The sequence below is a fragment of the Pelophylax lessonae genome, assembly GCF_965119305.1.
Source record: "Pelophylax lessonae genome assembly, chromosome: 3".
NCBI lineage: Eukaryota > Metazoa > Chordata > Amphibia > Anura > Ranidae > Pelophylax > Pelophylax lessonae.
Window position 1 is genome coordinate 59,730,422 of NC_138770.1, and position 23,567 is coordinate 59,753,988.

Sequence of the window (23,567 nt, forward strand, 5' to 3'; positions counted from 1 at the left end):
CCAGGATAAATTACATCAAATACTGGAATCTTTATGTGTTGGTTGGAGCCCCCATCTATTACTCAATTGTCCACTATGTTAATATACATCAAAAACTGAAAACCTTACATGTTGGTTAGAGCCCCCGTCTATTGCTCAATGGTCCACCAGGATAAATTACATCAAATACTGAACACCTTACGTGTGGTTAAAGCCCCTGTCCATTGCAAATTTCTTCACAACAGAGTCATCAACATTTTTCTGGTAGCATCTCAGAAGTTGGGACTAGGATGCCACACCAGGTATGGTTCTCTCTTCAGGGCCGGATTAAGAGCATCATGGGCTTGGTGCTGAGGATTTTGAAGGGCCTTAAGGGCCGTGCCTTGGCATGCACCCAGAGGAGGAAGGGTGCAGCCATGCATGCCTAATTCAACATGGGATGCTGTCTCTGAAGCCCATAAACACATCCATGCATCGGCAACTGTCCCTCCTTGTCTGGCCTTCGTGCTGTGTGGGGAGGTTCTGAGGGAGCTGCCTGGGGAAGCGAGCATAGAAGCCAGACTTCTGTGTTTACAAGTGACAGAAGAGCGGTAACAGTGAATATGGCCAAACCTGGGCCTATATAAAGGTAGGGGCCTGGAGCTGCAGCTCCAATAGCCCCTATGTTAATCTGGCCCTGTCTCTCTTCATCCCAGAGCGAGGACCTTCACCTCCTCCTAGCCAACTCTAGCCTTGTTCTCCAAAATGGAGAATGCAGTATAGTTTTCTTTTTGATACTGTCAATGTAATTCTGTAGAATTCTTGGAAACTTTCCCTTCAATGCAGAGCTTGTTACCAATATTCATGTAAAAGAACATCTGGGTAGCAGTGACTATAATATGATTTATTTTAATGTTAGCTGTAAGCAACAGTTGCACACGGGAAATATAAAAACACTTAACTTTAAGAGAGCAAATTTTCCAAGGATGAGGGCTGCTGTCAAAGACTAATGCCTCGTACACACGCAACGATTATCGGCCGACCGATTGTCCGAATTTTGTCCAGAGTGGTGTTTTGTTGGTTGGAATGTGCCTAGACTGCACACGAATTTTCTCGGCAAACAAAAATCAACTTCAGAAGTGATATCATGTGCTGGTTTACTTTCCGTGTGTTTATTCTTCTCTGAGCATGCCCAGTCTTGCTCATCAGATTTTTGTCTGCCGAAATCTGTACTGACTGATGGAAAATCGGCCGTTGTGTTGACGGCCAACAAAAATTTTATAGCCTGCACACCAGATTTTTTTCGGCCGAAAAGTCGGAGTCGGTTATCGAAAGCATCATACTAACAAGCCGAAAATCGGCCGATCGGACGTTGGCCGAAAATTCCCGGCCAATAATCGATGCGTGTGTACGAGGCATTAGACTGGGAGTGAATATTGGCATCTATGAACAAAGAAAAGATATGGGAATTCTTTAAAAAAAAAACTGCATGCAAACTCACTGCAAAGTATATTCCCATGGGCAAGAAGTTTAAAAGGCTAAAAATAAAACTTATGTGGCTCACAGCTAAAGTTAAAAAAAGCTAAAAAATAAATAAAAAAAAGAGCTTTTAAAAAATATAAAAATGAAGGAACACTATCATTGTTTATTTGTTACAAAGAATATAACAGAATATGTAAAAAGGAAATCAGGGATGTAAAAATTCAAAATGAACGACAGATTGGAAAAGATAGTAGGACAAACCCCAAAAAATTCTTCAAATATATAAATAGTAAAAAGGTTAGGTCTGAGCATGTAGGTCCTTTACAAAATAATCAGGAGTGGGTGACTGGGGACAAAGAGAAGGCAAATTTATTAAATACTTTCTTCAGCTCTGTGTATACAAAGGAGCATGGGGGAGCTCATGACCATAATGAGGATGGTATTGACACAGCCCCAAATGATTCACAATGGCTCAAAAGTGATATGGTCCAGAAATATTTAGACAAAATAAGGGTGGATGAAGCGCCTTTACCAGATGGCATCGACCCACGCATCCTAAAAGAACTGAGCCCTGTAATTTCAAAGCCTTTGTTTCTAATTTTTAGGGACTCGTTAAGGACTGGAATAGAACCACTGGAATGACGTAGGGCCAATGTGGTGCCTATATTTAAAAAGGGATCAAAGTCTTTGCCAAGTAACTATAGACCTGTTAGTTTACCTTCTATAGTCGGGAAGATACTGGAGAGTTTAACCACTTTACCTCCGGCCACTGTGCTGCTACTGCGGCAAAGTGGCTCGTTATCGTCCAGCGACGTAGACCTACGTCGCTAGACTCCTCCCCTGTAGGCGGCGCTCGTGCGCCGCCGGAGGCGCGCTCCCGCTGTTTTCATTCACAGCGGGAGTCGGGCCAGGTGAGGAGCGGCGGCGATCGCCGCTGCTCTGCCCCGATCGTCGGGGAATCCAGTTTGGAGATCCCCCCGCCTGTGTAAACAGAGCGGGCGGATCTCCTAAGTGACAGGGAGTGACAGATCGGAGTGTTCAGCATAGCTGAACATCCGATGTCCCTGGCTCACTCAGTCACCTCCCCCCCCACACGTTAGTAAGCACCAGGCATACATTAACCCCTCCCTCGCCAATAAAATTAACCCCTTCCCTGCCAGTGTCATTTTTACAGTAACAGTGCATATTTATAGCACTGATTACTGCAGTAATGTCACTGGTACCCCCAAAAGTGTCAAAAATGTCAGTCAAGGGTCCGATCTGTCCGCCGCAATGTCGCAGTCCCGCAAAAAAAAAAAAAAATCGCAGATCGCCGCCATTACGCGTTAAAAAAAACCCACCAAAAATGACAGAAATCTTTCCCTTAGTTAGTAAACGCAATAACTTTTGCGCAAACCAATCAAAATACGCTTATTGCGATTTTTTTTACCAAACATGGGTAGCAGAAAACAAATTGGCCAAAAATTTAAAAAAAATTGGTTTTTACATCTTTTTTGGGGGGAATTTCATATAAAAAAATGTGAAAAATATTGTTATTTTTTCAAAATAAACGCTCTTTTTTTGTTTATAGCGCAAAAAGTAAAAATCGCACAGGTGATCAAACACCACCAAAAGAAAGCTCTGTTTTTGGGAAAAAAAGCACGTAAATTTCGTTTGGGTACGGCGTCACATGACCGCGCAATTGTCAGTTAAAGTCGAATCGCAAAAAGTGGCCTGGACGTAAGACAGCAAAATGCTCCTGTGGTAAAGTGGTTAAGCAACAGACAGCATGGATTCATGAAAGACAGAAGTTGTCAAACAAACCTGATTTCTTTTTATGAGGAGGTAAGTAAAACCTTGGACAGAGGGGTGGCTGTGGACGTAGCATACATGGATTTTGCAAAAGTGTTTGACACAGTTCCCCACACACGGCTAATGTGTAAGGTAAAGTCTACAAGCTTGGAAAGATCAGTTTGTAATTGGATAGAAAATTGGCTAAAAGATAGAATTCAGAGAGTAGTGGTTAATGATTCTTACTCCGAATGGTCTAAGGTTATCACTGGTGTACCCCAAGGTTCAGTGTTGGGACCCTTACTTTTTAATATCTTTATAAATGATATAGGGTCTGGGATTAAACGTACCATTCCAGTCTTTGCAGACGACACCAAGCTTTGCAGTGGAATAACTTCCTTACAGGATGTCTCCAACTTACAAGCTGACCTCAATGCACGGTTTTATTGGGCAACTATGTGGCAAATGAGGTTTAACCACTTGCCGTCTGCTCACTCGAGCACTACTGCGGCAAAGTGGTTCGTTATCGTCTGGCGACGTAGACCTGTTCAGTCACAGCGGGAGTCGGGGCCAGGGGAGGATCGCCGCTTGTTCTTCCCCGATCGTCAGGGAATCGAGCGTGGAGATCCGCCTGCTTGTGTAAACACAAGCGGGCGGATCTCCTAAGTGACAGGCAGGGTCAGATTGCAGGGTTCAGCATAGCTGAACATGCGATCTGTCCCTGTGTCACACAGTCACCTCCCCCCCCCACACGTTAGTAAGCACCAGGCATACATTAACCCCTCCCTCTCCAATAAAATGAACCCCTTCATCTGTCCGCCACAATGTCGCAGTCCCCCCCCAAAAAAAAATTGCAGATCGCCGCCATTACTTGTTAAAAAAAAACACACCAAAAATTACAGAAATCTTTCCCTTAGTTAGTAAACGCAATAACTTTTGCACAAACCAATCAAAATACGCTTATTGTGATTTTTTTTTACCAAACATAGGTAGCAGAAAACAAATTGGCCAAAAATTTAAAAAAATTTTGATTTTTACATTTTTTGGGGGAAATGTCATATAAAAAAATGTGAAAAATATTGTTATTTTTTCAAAATAAACGCTCTTTTTTTGTTTATAGCGCAAAAAGTAAAAATCGCACAGGTGATCAAACACCACCAAAAGAAAGCTCTGTTTTTGGGAAAAAAAGGACGTAAATTTTGTTTGGGTACGGCGTCGCATGACCGTGCAATTGTCAGTTAAAGTCGCACAGCGCCGAATCGCAAAATGTGGCCCAGACGTAAGACAGCAAAATCCTCTAGTCTAGTGGTAAAGTGGTTAATGTTGATAAATGTAAAGTTATGCACTTGGGGGGCTAAGAATATGCATGCATCATACATACTAGGTGGAGTAGAACTGGGGGAATCCATAGTGGAGAAGGATCTGGGGGAATCCATAGTGAAGAAGGAACTGGGGGAATCCATAGTGGAGTAGAACTGGGGGAATCCATAGTGAAGAAGGAACTGGGGGAATCCATAGTGAAGAAGGAACTGGGGGAATCCATAGTGGAGTAGAACTGGGGGAATCCATAGTGAAGAAGGAACTGGGGGAATCCATAGTGAAGAAGGAACTGGGGGAATCCATAGTGGAGAAGGATCTGGGTGTTCTGGTAGATCCTAAGCTTAATAATAGCATGCAATGCCAAGCTGCGGTTTCCAAGGCAAGCAAAGTCCTTTCTTGTAATAACAGAGGCATGGACTCCAGAGAGAGAGAGATATAATTTTGCCCCTGTACAGATCATTAGTAAATCCTCATCTGGAATATGCAGTTCAGTTTTGGGCACCAGTTCTTAAAAAGGATATCGGGGAACTGGAGAAAGTGCAGAGAAGGGCAACCAAACTGATAGGAGGCATGGAGGAGCTCAGCTATGAGGAGAGATTAGAGGAACTGAATTTTTTCTCTCTTGAGGAGATTAAATGGGGATATGATCAACATGTATGAATACATAAGGGGTCCATATAGTGAACTTGATGTTGAGTTATTCACTTTAAGGTCATCACAGAGGACAAGGGAGCACTCTTTACCTCTAGAGGAAAACAGATTTTGTCTCCAAATACGGAAAGGTTTCTTCACCGTAAGATCTGTGAAAATGTGGAATAGACTCCCTCCAGAGGTGGTTCTGGCCAGCTCACTAGACTGCTTTAAAAAAGGCCTGGATTCTTTCCTGGGTGTACATAATATAAATGGGTACTAATATTTATAGGTAAAGTGGATCCAGGGAATATCCAATTGCCTCTCGGGGGATCAGGAAGGAATTTTTCCCCTGCTGTAGCAAATTGGATCATGCTTTGCTGGGGTTTTTTCGCCTTCCTCTGGATCAACTACGGGTGGAGGATTGTGTATATGGGATTGTGTTTCCTTTTTTGTTTTTATTGGTTGAGCCAGATGGGCTTGTGTCTTTGTACTGTAATTATGTAATTATAAATTATTTATTAAAAGAAAAAAATTGTTCTGGTAAATGTTAACAACTTAGGTTGTGCACTCTTTTAAAACAGGTTGGGTTCCCCTGTAAGATGACGGAGCGATGAAGAAGGAATAATGGATTTGACTTTATTCAGCAAGGTTGAGAGCTCAAAAATGGAGCCACTACCTAAAAACAACAGAAGTCGGCTTACACAACGCCAGCCCTCACAAAGGGCGTATAAACACACTTTCCTTGCCTTTGTCCCAGGACTATAGCCAGCGATGTGCTTAGATGAAGACGTTACAATCACAATGATACAGCTGTTAGCAGGCGATGAGTGAAGTGTGACGGGGAATGAACCACAGAATTTCGATTTTTCTCCAGAGCGGATTCGGTGTCCTGCGGAGTTGCAACCTAAAATAGTGTCAACCGCGTCTCACAGGCATGCTGTTGTTGGACAAATATACGCAGTGATAGCACCCAGGAACCCAACATGTCAGCACCTCGAAAATGTCCGAGGGTAATTTTCTGGAGCTAATTTGGGTGCTAACAAAATTTGCTTAAAGTGAACATATAGCCATCCAAGTGCTTCTATATTGTTAACAAGCTGTGAGTATAGCTAAAACAAGCCACAAGTACCCCCTGTGTCTACAGGCACTGTGAAACAATTCATCCTCAAAGTTCACAGCAGAAGCACTTAAGTTGTTCAAGTAGACTTAGCTCTTTTTGCTCCCCCTCCCAGCAGTGACTCAGCAGCTTCCCATCCTTCTAGTTTTTAATTTACACAGTGAAGCTCTGGGAAGCAAATGGGGGAGGGGGGGGCTGAGCCACTGATTCACTGCTTAGAGGGGAGAGAAGGGGCAGCTGAGTTACTTTGGAAGGGTAAAGTGGGGAAACTGAGCTGCTGAGTGACTACTGGGATGGGGAAGTTGAGCTTCTGAATCGCTGTTGGGGAGCAGGGGGAGCTGAGCTACTAAGTCACTGCCGAGATGGGGAAGCTAGGTTGTTAAGTCACTGCTGGAGGAGTGGAGCAGTCGGAGCTGTGTTAATAAGTCACTGTTGAGATGTGGAAGAAGGAGCTGAGCTGAGTCACTGCTGGGGTGTGGGGGCAGGGGAATCTGAGCTGCAAATTCACTAATGGGAGGTGAAACAGTGGGAGCTTTATTACTAAGTCACTGCTGGGATGGGGGAGCTGTGCTGCTGAGTCACTGCTGGGAGGAGAGAGGAATAGGATAGTCTACAATGCAGAGTCACTGATGGGAGGGGGAAGCAGGGAAACTGAGCTTCTGAGTCACTGTGGGGAGGGGGAAGCAGGGCTGCTCAGTCACTGCTGGGAGGTGAAACAGTGGGAGCTTTGTTACCAAGGTCCCTTTCACACTTGTGAGACCTGAAAGTCGTGCGACTTTCCCACGACTTGAAGTAATGCCTGTGTCATCTTAAGGTCCATGGACCTCAAGTCGCATCCAAGTCAAACCAAAGTAGTACAGGGACTACAATGAAGTCGTTGTGAATTGAAGTCGCACAGATATGAACGTTACTCATTGGAAATCATGGGGTACGACTTGTCATACGACTTTGCAGTCCCAAGTCGCAGGACAAGTTGCACAAGTGTGAAAGGAACCTAAGTGCTGAGATGGGGGAGCTGTGTTGCTGAGTCACTGCTGGGAGGAGGGAGAAGTAGGATGGGCTGGCTGAACTGCAGAGTCACTGATCAGAGGGGGAAGCAGGTGAATTGAGCTGCTGAGTCACTGCTGGGGGGGGGGGGGGGTAAGGGCAGAGGAAGCTGAGCTGCAGAGTCATTGATGGGAGGGGGATGCAGGTGAGCTGAGCTTCTGAGTCACTGCTAGGAGGGGGAAGCAAGTGAATTGAGCTGCTGAGTCATTGCTGAGGGCAGAGGGAAGGACATGGGAAAGCTGAACTGCAGAGTCATTGATTGGAGGGGGAAGCAGGTTATATGAGCTTCTGAGTCACTGCAGGGAGGGAGAAGCAGGTGAACTAAGCTGCTGAGTCACTGTTGAGGGGGGGGGGAGGGGGGGTAAGGGCAGGGGGGCTGAGCTGCAGAGTCATTGATTGGAGGGGGAACCAGGTGAACTGAGCTGCTGTGTCACTGCTGAGGGGGGGGGGGTAAGGGCAGGGGAAGCTGAGCTGCAGAGATATTGATTGGAGGGAGAAGCAAGTAAGCTGAGCTTCTGAGTCACTGCAGGGAGGGCAGAGCAGGGCTGCTAAGTCACTGCTGGGAGAGGTAAGTAGATGAATTGAGCTGCTGAGTCACTGCTGAGGGGGGAGGGAAGGGCAGGGGAAGCTGAGCTGCAGAGTCATTGATTGGAGGGAGAAGCAAGTAAGCTGAGCTTCTGAGTCACTGCAGGGAGGGCAGAGCAGGGCTGCTAAGTCACTGCTGGGAGAGGTAAGTAGATGAACTGCTGAGTCACTGCTGAGGGGGGAGGGAAGGGCAGTGTAAGCTGAGCTGCAGAGTTATTGATTGTAGGGGGGAGCAGGTGAACTGGGCTTCTGAGATTGGCTGGGAGGGGGAAGCAGGTGAACTGAGCTGCTTAGTCACTGCTGAGAGCAGAGGGAAGGGCAGGGGAAGCTGAGCTGCAGAGTCATTGATTGGAGGGAGAAGCAAGTAAGCTGAGCTTCTGAGTCACTGCAGGAAGGGCAGAGCAGGGCTGCTAAGTCACTGCTGGGAGAGGTAAGTAGATGAACTGCTGAGTCACTGCTGAGGGGGGAGGGAAGGGCAGTTGTAGGGGGGAGCAGGTGAACTGGGCTTCTGAGATTGTCTGGGAGGGGGAAGCAGGTGAACTGAGCTGCTTAGTCACTGCTGAGAGCAGAGGGAAGGGCAGGGGAAGCTGAGCTGCAGAGTCATTGATTGGAAGGGGAAAACAGGTTAGCTGAGCTTCTGAGTCATTGCAGGGAGGGGGAAGCAGGGCTGCTAAATCACTGCTGGAAGGGGGAAGCAGAGTCACACGTATGCAGCATTTTCGGCAGTGCAGCACCCTGCAATGTACATTATGCGCACTGCAAAGCACCTTAGTTGGCTAGATGCATTTGTGGCGCCATTCAGACCAACGCATGTATTGTGCATTATCCAATGCAAAAGTGTGAATGGATTGAGCTTCCTGGAATGAATGAAGTAAGTCAGATTACTATTGCTGGGAATTGTAGCTCATATCTCAGGATGACAAGCTCTTCTCCATCCTACATACATTAAACAGCCTCTGGGTATCCGTCTACCTTTTACCTTCCCCAGAGACAAGGAGGACGAAGATAAATGACTCCTGTGTTTCTTGTCATGGAAAGACAGCTTTTGCTGATCGCAAGAAATTAAACCCTGGAACCTCAAACTTGTCTCTATAAATCTCCACTTCATATAGTAAAAAGCAGGCTGACCTTTTCAACTTGTCCCGTAGTTTAACTAATGAGATCAAGTAGCCAAAGATGGAGGAGCGGGTGAAGCATGTACAGTATTTCACTTAGAGGGTTATCCAACATTCAAAGCTCCAGGCAAACAGCTGACTATGGACTTGAAATACATGTCTGAGAACTTAACTGATTGCCAAAGACTTTTTAAATTCTGTCCAGCCAACCTTGCGATCCAGGAATCCCTGCAAGCAAGCACAGCCAGGTCCTGGATCTTCCTGCAGGCTTGGCCCTAACCCTACAGGACCTGTGACTGGACAAAGAAAGAGTAGTCACACACTAATGAGGCCATCTACTCTTCTCAGACAGTGCCTAGTCCTAAGCCTAAGAGTCCATTCAAACTAGCGCGACTTGGTCGCCTGACAAGTCGCGGTCGGTCGCTCGCCATTGAGTAGTACAGGACCCGTTCTAATAGGAGCGACATAAGTCGCTCCGACTTAGAAAAAGGGTCCTGTACTACTTTGGGGCGACCTGGAGGCGACTTGCATTGACTTCAATTATATGAAGTCCGTGCAAGTCGCGCCGAAGTCGCAGTGCACGCTGTGCACCGCGACTTCACAGGTCGCCCCACAAAGTCGTTTTGCGATGAATGGGCTGTTAAGCCCCAGCCCTATTTCGGACACTTTTTGTTTACAAGTTAAAACCAGTATTTTTTCCTAGAAAACTACTTAGAACCCCCAAACATTATATATATATATGTTTTTTTAGCAAAGACTCTGGAGAATAAAATGTCGGTCATTGCAATATTTTTTGTCACGCGGTATTTGCGCAGCGGTCTTTAAAACGCAATTTTTTTTGGAAAAATTTACAAAAATCACATTTCACTGCATTTAAAAAATACTAAACAGTAAAGTTAGCCCATTTTTTTTTTTTGTAAATCGTGAAAGATGATGTCACGCCGAGTAAATAGATACCCAACATGTTACGGTTTAAAATTGCGCCCCCCCCATGGGATGGCGACAAACTACGGTCAATAGAAATCTCAATAGGCGACGCTTTAAATATATTTAACGGGTACCAGTTTAGAGTTAGAGTGTAGTTCTTTTTTTTTTATTTTTGCCCACGCTCTGGCGATCGCGGCGATACCTCACATGTGTGGTTTGAACAGCTATTTCACTCGCGGCTCGACTTCCGTATACGTTTCTTTTTATGCGCGAGCTAACGGTGACGGGGGCGGCTAAAATTTATTTATTTTTTTCCTATTTATTTATTTTTTTTTAACTTTATTACAGGTTTTTAAAAAAAAAAATAAAAAATCTGATCACTTTTATTGCTGTCACAAGCAATGTAAACATCCCTTGTGACACCAATATGTAGTGACAGGTACTCTTTATGGAGGGATCGAGGGTCTAAAAGACCCCAAACCCCTCCACTACATTTCCATGTATGCAAAACGCCGTCATGGACGCCGCCTCCGTGTTACGTCATCGGAGACCCGATCGAAGCCATTTCCGGCTTTGATCGGGACTCCATCCAGCCGGCGGACGTGCCGGCTGGGTGCTCGGGGCTCCCGGCACGGAAGGCGGCGGGAGGGGGGGACGTCCCCTCCCGCTCACCCGGGTAACGATCGAGCGGCTCCTGAGCCGCACTGGTCGTTACCGACGGAAAGCTGACCGTCGGCTCTAAACCACAGTACCGGGATGGTGTCTCTAGCTAGAGGCATCATCCCGGTATAACACCGCAAAATCTGCCGACGTATATATACACGTTAGTATGTGGTAAGTGGTTAAATGAAGGGCACTGGGCAATACGGTAAAGAAGAACTTTAGTCTTCCGATATTTTGGTTCCGTCCTTCCGCTCTACTGTGCCACCATCTTAGAAAATCTTGCGTGAGCGGCACTTTTTCAGGTACACCTGTTCAATTGCTTGATAACACAAATTGCTAATCAGCGAATCACATGAAATCACATGGCAGCAACTCCATGCATTTAGGCATCTAGACGTGGCGAAGACGACTTGCTGAAGTTCAAACAAAGCGTCAGAATGGGGAAGAAAGGAGATTTAAGGGACGTTGAACGTGGCATGATTATTGGTGCCAGATGGGCTGGACTGAGTATTTAAAAAACTGCTGATCTACTGGGATTTTCACATACAACCATCTCTCGGGTTTACAGAGAATGGTGGGAAAAAGAGAAAATATCCAGTGAGCGGCAGTTGTGTGTTGGAAAATGCCTTGTTGATGTCAGAGGAGAATGGCCAGACTTGTTCCAGGTGATAGAAAGGCAACAGTAACTCAAAAAACCATTCTTTAAGTCCAAGGTATGCTGAATACTGTCTCTGAACACACAACACATCCAACCTTGAAGCAGGTGGGCTACAGCAGCAGAAGACCACACTGGGTGCCACTCCTGTCAGCTAAGAACAGGAAACTGAGGCTACAATTTGCACAGGCTCACCAAAATTAGACAATAGAAGATTGGAAAAACGTTGCCTGGTCTGATGAGTCTCAATTTCAGCTGCGACATTTAGATGGTAGGGTCAGAATTTGGTGTAACAACATAAAAGCATGGATCCATCCTGCCTTGTATCAATGGTTCCGGATGGTGGTGTAATGGTGTGGGGGATTTTCTTGGCACACTTTGGGCCCCTTAGTACCAACTGAGCATCATTTAACCACCATGGGCTACCTGAGTATTGTTGCTGACCATGTCCATCCCTTTATGACTACAGTGTCCCCATCTTCTGATGGCTCCTTCCAGCAGGATAATGCACCATGTCACAAAGCTCAAATCATCTCACCACTGCTTTCTTCACCATGACAATGAGGTCTCTGTACTCCAATGGCCTCCACACTCACCACATCTCATCCAATAGAGCACCTTTGGGATGTGGTGGAACATGACAACGAGGTCACTGTACTCCAATGGCCTCCACACTCACCACATGTCATCCAATAGAGCAGTGGTCCTCAACTCCGGTCCTCAGGGCCCACTAACAGGCCAGATTTTAAGTATTACCTTGAGGAGATGCAGACTAGAGTACTGCAATCACTGAGCAGCAAATGATATCACCTGGGATGTATTTCAGTTATCTTGCAAATCTGGCCTGTTAGTGGGTCCTGTAGGCCAGGGTTGAGGACCACTGCAATAGAGCACCTTTGGGATGTGGTGGGACATGACAATGAGGTCACTGTACTCCAATGGCCTCCACACTCACCACATCTCATCCAATAGAACACCTTTGGGATGCGGTGGAACATGACAATGAGGTCACTGAGCTCCAATGGCCTCCACACTCACCAGATCTCATCCAATAGAGCACCTTTGGGATGCGGTGGAACACTCACAATGAGGTCACTGAGCTCCAATGGCCTCCACACTCACCAGATCTCATCCAATAGAACACCTTTGGGATATGGTGGAACATGACAATGAGGTCACTGTACGCCAATGGCCTCCACACTCACCACATCTCATCCAATAGAGCACCTCTGGGATGTGGTGGAATGGGGAGATTCGCATCATGGATGTGCAGCCAACAAATCTGCAGCAACTGTGTGATGCCATCATGTCACTATGGACCAAAATTTCTGAGGAATGTTTCCAACACCTTCTATGCCATGAAGAATGAAGGCAAAAGGCTGTCCAACCGGAACCCGGTACTAGCAAGGTGTACCTAATAAAGTGGCTGGTGAGTGTATATGCCAAAGGCCTCAGCCCGGTCAACACAAGAAGGAAAGTGCCCAAAACACCCCTTACTCACCTGTCAACCCTTGAAGGACAAGAAAAACATTGGCCAGTGCATGCATGATGATGGAAATCCCCAATTCTTGGCTCATCCAGAAACCTCTCGTGTTTGATAATCCTTTATGAAAATTGGGTGACCGGGGCAACTACGGCTAACTTGTCGGCAGTGTATTGTTGGTGCTGATAGAACGTGGTGAGATTAGTTTTGTTGTTACTGGTGGAATTTATGAGCTCTGTCTCCGAAAGCCAGTATTTCCAGTCACGGTATGGAGATTTGTCATTTCATTCATAGGGATTTGTTCCTTTCCTATCACCTGTCACCTGGCCCATGGGTTATTGTGAATTTGTGGCGTATTATTACTGCTAATTACATAGATAGGGTCAGCCATGTACCAGCAAAGAAAACAACCTGAGTATTGAGGGGGTTTATCTACGCAAGCATTAATCAGGTCATTTTTTTTGACGAGCGCTCTTGTCTTTTGCCCCTGAAGTACCGATGGTAATTCCCATTGGAACCAATAAGAGTGCCTCTGCCCTGTGGTTATTGTGGAGCCACCTGTAAAAGGGGCTTTGCGATTGGCTAGAATTGGCACCAAGGACTTCAGTCTCTGTCCCACTCCAGTCCTTTTGCCACAATACTATCCTATCTGCTGAGGCTGAACCCACCGCCATATTGTGCCCACTCTGTGCCAGAAGCCTCCATTTGACATTCCTGGCCACTGAGCTTTATATCCCAAAGAAAGAATGCCCACACAAATGAGTAGATTTGCTGCACTTTACTGATGGAGTTTGGAAATGGCATAACAATCACATTACATCGACATAAATTCCGGAGTCACTTGACCATACATAGTCAATCACATTTATGCCTCGTTTCCACTGAGCGGATCGGTTCGGGTCGGTACGGTACGCATTTTTGGGTGTTTCCATTATGAAAGTGGCCCATACAACCGAACCAAACCGCACCATTCCTGGTCCTGCTTCAGATGTAGGGCCATAGGAAATGGTACGGTACGGTTAGGGCGGAGCTACTGGCGTCACACGATAGAGTCCACTGATTGGCGGACTGGAAACCATCAATGCTCACGTCAAATGAAAGAGCAAAACAAACACCTCATTTGGTGTAAACCCCGCATGGCCCCTGGTGGCCGACTTGCAGTGGAATCGCTCACCTGAATAGACCGGACCATTCTAACCCTTCCAAACTGTACCGACCCGAACCGTTCTGCTCAGTGGAAATGAGGCATTAGTGGACGGTCCGCAGTAGTCACATGTGAAAGCATATGCAGTAATTTAAGCAGCCGTCTCCTAACAGTTTCTCCTTCCACCCGGGATCATTAGTACTCACAGGACTGGGCTCTTTGTAGACCTCTTTCATAGGTACACTTGAAATTGATGGACCATTGAGTGGCTTTGTCCGGGGAGATCTATAATGAGTCATATTTAGAAGACAAATCAGGTGTACTTGGTTATCTATTTTTTATTGCTTATATCTGGAGGTCTCCTGTAAATATTTAAAAAGAAAGTCCGGACTGTGAGATTTTCTTTTCCTTTTATCTGTTTGTATCTCCAGATCTTCTTCTGTGCTTCTCCTGAGGAGGCGAGTTTTTCATCTTACGAAACGCGTAGAGTAAATCAGCAGAGATTATCCATCCTGATGCAAGGCTTACAACCCTAATAGTTCTTACAGACTTTTTGCTGACAACTTTATGCTACTAAATGTATGTTGGTTTGGACTAAAAAATGTCCAAGTTAATTTATATCTTTTCCTTTTTTTTTTTTTGTGACTCATTAACCACTTTAGCTCCAGTCACATTGCTGCTACTGCAGCAATGTGGCTCGTTATCGTCCAGCAACGTAGACCTACGTCGCTGGACTCCGCCCCCTGTGGGCGGCGCGCGCGCCGCCGGAGGCTCGCTCCCGCTGTGTTCAGTCACAGCGGGAGTCGGGCCAGGGGAGGAGCAGCGTCGATCGCCACCGCTCTTCCCCGATCGTCGGGGAATCTAGTTTGGAGATCCGCCCGCTTGTGTAAACAGAGCGGGCGGATCTCCTAAGTGACAGGCAGGGACAGATAGCAGGGTTCAGCATAGTTGAACATGCAAACTGTCCCTGACTCACTCAGTCCCCTCCCCCCCCACACGTTAGTAAGCACCAGTCATACATTAACCCCTCCCTCTCCAATAAAATTAACCCCTTCCCTGCCAGTGTCATTTTTACAGTAACAGTGCATATATATAGCACTGATTACTGCAGTGATGTCACTGGTACCCCCAAAAGTGTCAAAAATGTCAGTCAAGGGTCCGATCTGTCGGCCGCAATGTCGCAGTCCCGCAAAAAAAACAAAAAACAAAAAACAAAAACAAAAAAATAAATAAATAAAAAATCGCAGATCGCCGCCATTACTCGTTAAAAAAAAAAAAACACCAAAAATGACAGAAATCTTTCCCTTAGTTAGTAAACGCAATAACTTTTGTGCAAACCAACCAAAATACGCTTATTGTGATTTTTTGTTACCAAACATAGGTAGCAGAAAACAAATTGGCCAAAAATTTAAAAAAATTTTAATTTTTACATTTTTTTGGGGGGAATTTCATATAAAAAAATGTTAAAAATATTGTTATTTTTTCAAAATAAACGCTATTTTTTGTTTATAGCGCAAAAAGTAAAAATCGCACAGGTGATCAAATACCACCAAAAGAAAGCTCTGTTTGTGAGAAAAAAAGGACGTAAATTTCGTTTGGGTACGGCGTCGCACGACCGCACAATTGCCAGTTAAAGTCACACAGCGCCGAATCGCAAAAAGTGGCCTGGACGTAAGACAGCAAAATCCTCCGGTGGTAAAGTGGTTAAAGTCTCTTGGGAAATTATCTGTATTTGTGTATCTACATAGGTACACCTCCTCTGAGTCCCTCCAGGGAAATAGGCTCACTCAAGGAACTCTTGGCCTTTTGCAGTCCTCCCTAGCCTCCACCTCCATAATGCCCAGTACACACGATCCGAAAATCGGGCGACGTTCCATCCGTTATTTTTCGTATTCTAGCAGCTCTCAATAATATTCGCTTAAAGGGAGAGGTTACTCACGATACGAATTTTCTCGGACGATAATTCTTAGCTTCCGGTATGCGTAACCACGCTGTAGCGTGTGAGGGGAAAATGATGTCTACTGCTCATGCGCTGTCTACTGCTCACCATTTTTTTCAGACGAACAACATACTGATAATACGATTATCGTACGATGTGTTATAATACGATCAAAATTTTTATGCTTGCACGACCGGATAATATCGGGTGAACTGTCGTGATCGCCTCTCGTAAGCTGTGTACTAACGATCCGATTATCGTCCGATCCTTTCACAAGCGTTAATTTTCGTCCGATTTTCGGATCGTGTGTACGGGCCATAAGGGTCAGAAAGTCTACAGCTGGCTCTCTTGGGTGAAGGTCTACTCCTTCCTGGCCTCCTGCCCTATACAGGTGCTTGTTGAATCTGTGCTGGTGTGGGGTGCTTGGCTCTCATGCCCCAAGTGCACTAGGGCTCCTCCCATCCTGGCTTATAACTGGACACTGACTCACCCATGGCATCACTGCATAAGGACTCTAACTAAAATTGGCCTAACACCTAATGACACCGTCTGCTGTAACCAGACACTATTCTGGCACAGAGCCACCTAGTGGTAGACAAGCTTGCCGACACACCTGATATTAGGAAACCTTCAAGAAGAACTCCCAACATAAGAAAAAAGGAAAAGTGCGTACCTTGCCCAATGTTATACAATATTCAAAAACTGGGGGCCTTTCTCAACATCTCCCAAGTGGGACATATATTTCAATATCTTAGCTCAGTCATGTGATGCCGCAGGGTCCGCTTCATCTATTCTCACTTAACCAATATCCTGTTAATGAAGGGCTCTGTGGTGACACCCCCTCAGGGGGTGAGCCCGTGACCGGCTCCTACACTCCCAGCATATCCTGTACTTCATTCAACCTGAATGGTAAATAGTACATTGGCGCAAGAAGAGGTCTCTATCTTAAGTGCTTCTTATTCACCTGTGTGATGCGAGTGTAATGCTACTTTACTCTACATCAGGGGTCTTCAAACTATGGCCCTCCAGTTGTTCAGGAACTACAATTCCCATCATGCCTAGTCATGTCTGTGAATGTCAGATTTTTACAACGCCTCAAGGGACGTGTAGTTCCGCAACAGCTGGGGGGCCGTAGTTTGAGGATCCCTGCTCTACATGAAATGTCTTGCTGCACTTAGAAGGCGCTGCGCTTCTTTCCTCTTGTCTTCATTCAACCTGAAGACTGAGGACATCTTGTGGTGCAGAAGAGGTACTACAGGGAAGCAATCCAGATTTCAAGTGGGTATTGCAGCCAGAGCTATTAAATATCAGGCGCCTATTTTATTGTTATCTGCAGCCTTGACAGCAATTGCCCCGAACTTCCCCATATCACTGAGCCCTGTTTGACCCGGAAAATTGTTTGCATGTTCTCTGCATTTTTGTATATATATTTTTTCTGTGTTGCATCAACTGCATCAGGTTACTATTTTTTTTTTATATATACAAACATCTAGTGGGGATTTAGGTTTAATACAAATTGTTTACTTATGTGATTTGGTATCTCCCTCTGTTTTGCCCTCCTGTTTAGTGCCAGCTCGTTTATAGACCCTCCTTGCTTCTTCCAGATTCCCTCACTCAAGGTTAGTTCTTCGTAGATATAGGCGTATCTCCCAACTTTTTAAGATGGGAACGAGGAACACCTATTAGCAAAAGTAGGCATAGGACCCCCCCCCCCCCCCCCTGCCACGCCCCCTTAAAAGAGAATTATACATAAAAAACTTGATTAGTTAAACCCACAAATGCTTTTGTGTTTTTTACCACTACTATTCTTTTATATTGGCTTTTGAATTTTACAAATGCAGCAATTTTAAAAGTTTAGCACTGGGAAACACTTTTTGAAAGATAAATAGTGCATTTTATATAGAACTATATAGAGCAGACTAAAATGAGGGACAAATGGGGAGGAAAGGGGGACAGTCCCACGAAATCAGGAACAGTTGGGTGCTAGGAATAGGGCTTAGGAAAGTCATCTTACACTTCAAAACTTGAAAATCATTCTCTGTACTGCAATTAGCATATGTAAAATTGTGTTGGGTTCAGCTTCTGTGTCTTTTTGAGGAGTTAAGCTGCCTGTGGCTGGTGCCAAATTAGCAGGTGACCATACTTACTGTATAAACTGGGTCTAAGGAGGTATGTTAATGTTGTATTCAACTTCTGTGTCAGGAGTCTGCCACAGTGATGACCAGATCTGCATAGCTCCCCCATGCTGTGCCCAGGAGAGGACAGGGCCAGGGGTCAGGGGGGCATTTGCCCCCTGTGCCGCTGTGATGCCCTGTAAAAAGGCTGCACCGCTTCTGCCAAAGACATGCCTAAAGGATTCCTGGTGAAGAGAAGTAAAAAGTCCCCATCGTTGACCTACTGAGTGTGGGATGAAGACAAGGACAGAGCAAGGCCTCCCCCCAGCATGCATGGTGTAAACTGTGTCTGAGCAGAGGCCGGTTCCATGCCCCACTGGAGACTCTCCTCCCCCGTCAGGTCTGACCGAGCTGCCCCAGCTCCCCTCAACCTCCCCCTGCTGGCCAGGTTGGGAACCCGGATTCAGCCAATAAGAGAGTATCTGGAGCAGGGCTTCAGCTTTGAATGGGGGTCAGGAGGAGGATTGGAAGAATGAGAGGGGGGGGTGAGGGAAAGTGGGAGGGGGGCCGAGTTGCTGCACCATGGGCCTCTGGTTTGTACTTGCCCCCTGGGCCCAAAGTTGCCAGTCTGCACCTGGCTGTGCCCATGCACGCAACTGACCGAACACAACAATCAATTTCTTCTTTGATGGGCTGGTCTGACGCGGAGGCACTCCAGTTCTCTTGGAGAAGATAAGATCTGACAGGAAGGCGTGGAATATCTGCAGGTGAAGTGAGGTAATAATACTCAGGGAGATTAATATTTCGGCACTGCTGTGAAACCCTATCCCTGCTCTAACATTCTCAGGTGAGCGCATTGTGTAGTCACACATCAGGAATGTCTCTGGATCTCCGATCACAATGGCAGGCTTACATCCACTGGGAGGACTGGAGGCCTCAGCCAGAGATGTGCCAAGTGTGAACTGAGCCTGGCACTCCCCGATCCTCGCAGACAGCTCAGTTAACCTCAGCCGTGCCGCCAGGAGCAAGGCATACTGTCTTTGCACACTTCGCTACTGCACAGGGGGCCAAAAAGAAAAAGGGGCCCAGGATGGGCACGGGCAAAAAAGTGAGACCCGCCCACACACACCTAGAGAGATGAGTGCAAAGGATGTAACTGCTTCTGGATCCACAAAACCATGAGACCAATGAAAACTTGTCCACTCTACCCAGTTCCGGGACAAGGTCATCCAGTGCCCAGGGCAACAATGCCAAACTGCACCCCCCCTTCCCTTAGGGTTAGGGTCAAGGTGCCCCCCCATTCCTGCAATAAACCATTGCGCTCAGGGCAACTGTCCCTCCTGCCCACCCCTTGTCCTGGCCCTGACTCTACCTCAGGGGCGTCACAAGGGGGGTGCGGGGGGGCTTACCGCACCAGGGTGTCCACCGGGTGGAGGGCGACACCACTCTGCCGCTCTCTTCCTCATCTATGCGGGCCAGTGTACTGCCGAAATTTTCAACCTCACCGCTGCCGATAATTGGCTACCTAACAAGCGATCAAAGTGCAACACTGTAAACTTTTTAGCAAGTCACAATGTGAGGCTGGGTTCACACTGGGGCAGCTTCAAAGTCGCCCGACTCTGAAGCCGCCCCGTGCAGCGCGACCTCAGCTTGGCTTGCAAACTACTTCTCTAATAGAAGTCAATGCAAGTCGCCCCTAAAGTAGTGCAGGAACCTTTTTCTAAGTCGGAGCGACTTGAGTTGAGTTAGAATGGTTCCATAGCACTGAATGGAGCGTGACTTGTCAGGTGGCTAAGTCTCCCGACAAGTTGCCCCAGTGTGAACCGGGACTGAAAGGTGGCAGGAGGGGCTGATCTGCGTTAGGCATTTGTGAACACAGCTAAGAACTTGCATCATCTCTAAGCTGTCATCTCAGTCGAGGAAGTAGATGGTGACCCTGGAGGATGCCTAAACAAAGATGGTGGGAGAGGAAAGCAAATGAAGACATTCTCAGGAAGAGGACTGTAAACTCTGTAAAAATATACAGTGCGGAGTATAAATGAGTACACCCCAACAGATTTGTCAGAAAACCTTTACTTTCCTTTCAGAATCAACATTTTCTATGGGACACTATACTACAAAATTCTCCCACAAATGCAGCCCATTGATTGCAACCAAGATTTGTTAATTTACACCCACAAATAAAAAGTATTTTTTCTAACAAATTAAATTAAAGCGGAGTTCCAGCCTAAACACACACTCACCTATCCAACGGTCCAGCGATGCGGCCGCCCCGAAGCCTCGCTCTTCTCCCTCTCTGCTCTGCGGCGCCGGCATCACTGGTGTGGGCACCCGGCTCTGACAGTTTGCGGCTTCACAGCCGGGTACGCACTGCGCATGCGCGAGTTGGTCTATGCGTCGTGATTGGCCGGCAATCTTCTGGGACCTCTGACATTTCCCAGAAAATTGCAGGGAGGGAGGGGGAGAGGAGAACTTCCGCTCAGGGCGCCGCGGCGCTCAGAGCGGAAGTGGGAGCGGGTACCTGTCAAAACTAGGTACCCGCCCCCCCAAAAAAAATGACATGCCAAATGTGGCATGTCAGGGGGTTAGAACTACCTAAAACGGAAGTTCCACTTTTGCAAAATGAATACACCCCAATGAAAGTCTAAGGGTCCTTTCACACTGGCTTTCCACCCGCTGGATCCCATTTTGCTCAGTGGGGGATCGATCCGCCGATCCCCGCTGAGCAAGCGGATGACAGCTCCATCTCCGGTCACTGTGCTGAGATGGACCGATCAGATCCCCGCTCCCCTCTATGGGGAGATCGGATGAAAACGGACCGTCTGTTCATTTTCATCCGATATTATCAGATCCGACAGACGGATGGAAAATAGGGTTTCCATCCGTCCGGATTCCACGGACAGGATGGGATCGGAGAGGTCTCTGCTGACATCCGCTGCTCCATAGGAGGTACATGGTGCGTCCGATCTGGTCCGCCTGAAAAACTGACAGACAGACCGATCGGATCGCCAGTGTGAATAGGACCTTAGGAGCAAAGATAAATTTTAGACAACAAAATCCTAATTGTCAAGCATTCAACTACAGGTGAGTGTAATTATGCATTAAACAGGTGTCCAGCAGACAGTTGATTATAAAAGGGTGTTACCAGTGGCGTACCTAGAGCAATTGGAAACCGGGGCGGATCCTATATCTGGCACCCCCCCCAAACTTTAACCACTTCTCGCCCGTCATATAACAAAATGATGGCCGCAAAGTGGTTCCTCTATCCTGATTGGCCATCATATGTTGTCCAGCAGGATAGGGCGCGCAGAGCGGCGATCGGTGCTGCGGTGTGTCACTCTGGCATCTCCGATCACGGTAAAGAGCCTAATGATGTAGGCTCTTTACCATGTGACCAGCTGTGTCCAATCACAGCTGGTCACATAGTAAATAGGAAGTGTCGTTGATCGGCTTTCCTCAGTTCGTGCCTGACAGGCGTGAGTGGAGGAGAGCTGATCGGTGGCTCTCCTGACGGGGGGGGGGGGGGGGGGTCTGTGTTGGTAATCAAAGCATTGATTACCAGTGCAGACCCTTGGGGGATGCCACTAGAGCCACCAGGGATTGCCCACCCATGCCACCAGGGATGCCAATCAGTGCTCAGGGAGCCTGTCAGTGCCCTCCTCATCAGTACTGCCCATCATTGCCACCCACCACTGCCCATCATTGCCATCTATCAGTGCCCCCCACCAGTGCCGCCTATCAGTGCCCACCAGTGCTGCCTATTAGTGCCCATCAGTGCCACCTATCAGTGCTACCTATCTGTGCCCATCAGTGCTGCATATCAGTGCCTAATCATCATCAGTGCCACCCCATCAGTGCCTCCTTATAAGTGCTCATCGGTGCAGAAAAAAAAAAACTTATTTACAAAATCTTATAACTTTTTTTTTTTTTTAAACTTTTCGGTCTTTTTTTATATTTGTTTAGCAAAAAAGAAAAAAACCTTGTGGTGATCAAATACCACCAAAAGAAAGCTCTATTTGTGGGAAAAAAATGACATAAATTTGGTTTAGGTACAGTGTTGCATGACCGTGCAATTGTCATTGTTGAAGTTTGAGTAAGAGATTGGAGATGGTCAGAGACTACGGAGATGATACAGGAGATGGTCAGAGACTGAGGACATGATACACGAGATGGTCAGACAGTGCAGACATTATACAGGAGATGGTAAGAGACTGCAGACATGTTACAGGAGATGGTCAGAGACTGCAGACATGATACAGGAGACGGTCAGAGACCGCGGACATGATACAGGAGACAATTAGAGACTGCAGACATGATACAGGAGGTGATTAGAGACCGCACACATGATACAGGAGATGGTCAGAGACTGGAAACATGATACAGGAGGTGGTCAGAGACCGCACACATGATACAGGAGGTGGTCAGAGGGCGCACACATGATACAGGAGGTGGTAAGAGACCGCAAACATGATACAGGAGATGGTCAGAGACCGCAAACATGATACAAGAGATGGTCAGAGACTGCAGACATGATACAGGTGATGGTCAGAGACTGCAGACATGATGCAAGGGATGGTCAGAGACTGCAGACATGATACAGGAGACAATTAGAGACTGCAGACATGATACAGGAGGTGATTAGAGACCGCACACATGATACAGGAGATGGTCAGAGACTGGAAACATGATACAGGAGGTGGTCAGAGACCGCACACATGATACAGGAGGTGGTCAGAGGGCGCACACATGATACAGGAGGTGGTAAGAGACCGCAAACATGATACAGGAGATGGTCAGAGACCGCAAACATGATACAAGAGATGGTCAGAGACTGCAGACATGATACAGGTGATGGTCAGAGACTGCAGACATGATGCAAGGGATGGTCAGAGACTGCAGACATGATACAGGAGACAATCAGAGACTGCAGACATGATACAGGAGGTGATCAGAGACCGCACACATGATACAGGAGATGGTCAGAGACTGCAAACATGATACAGGAGGTGGTCAGAGACCGCACACATGATACAGGAGGTGGTCAGAGGGCGCACACATGATACAGGAGGTGGTAAGAGACCGCAAACATGATACAGGAGATGGTCAGAGACCGCAAACATGATACAAGAGATGGTCAGAGACTGCAGACATGATACAGGTGATGGTCAGAGACTGCAGACATGATACAGGTGATGGTCAGAGACTGCAGACATGATGCAAGGGATGGTCAGAGACTGCAGACATGATACAGGAGACAATCAGAGACTGCAGACATGATACAGGAGGTGATCAGAGACCGCACACATGATACAGGAGGTGGTCAGAGACCGCAAACATGATACAGGAGGTGGTCAGAGACCGCGGTCAAGATACAGTAGATAGCTAGACACTGCAGACATGATACAAGAGATGGTCAGAGACTGCGGACATGATACAAGAGGTGGTTAGAGACGTCAGACAGGATACAAGAGATGTAATTTTTATTGTTTTTTTTTTTTTAATAGTAATGGTCGGCGAGCTGCAATTTTTTGCGGGACTGCGACATTGCGGCGGACAGATCGGACCCCTAACTGACATTTTTGACACTTTTGAGGGGACCAGTGACATTACTACAA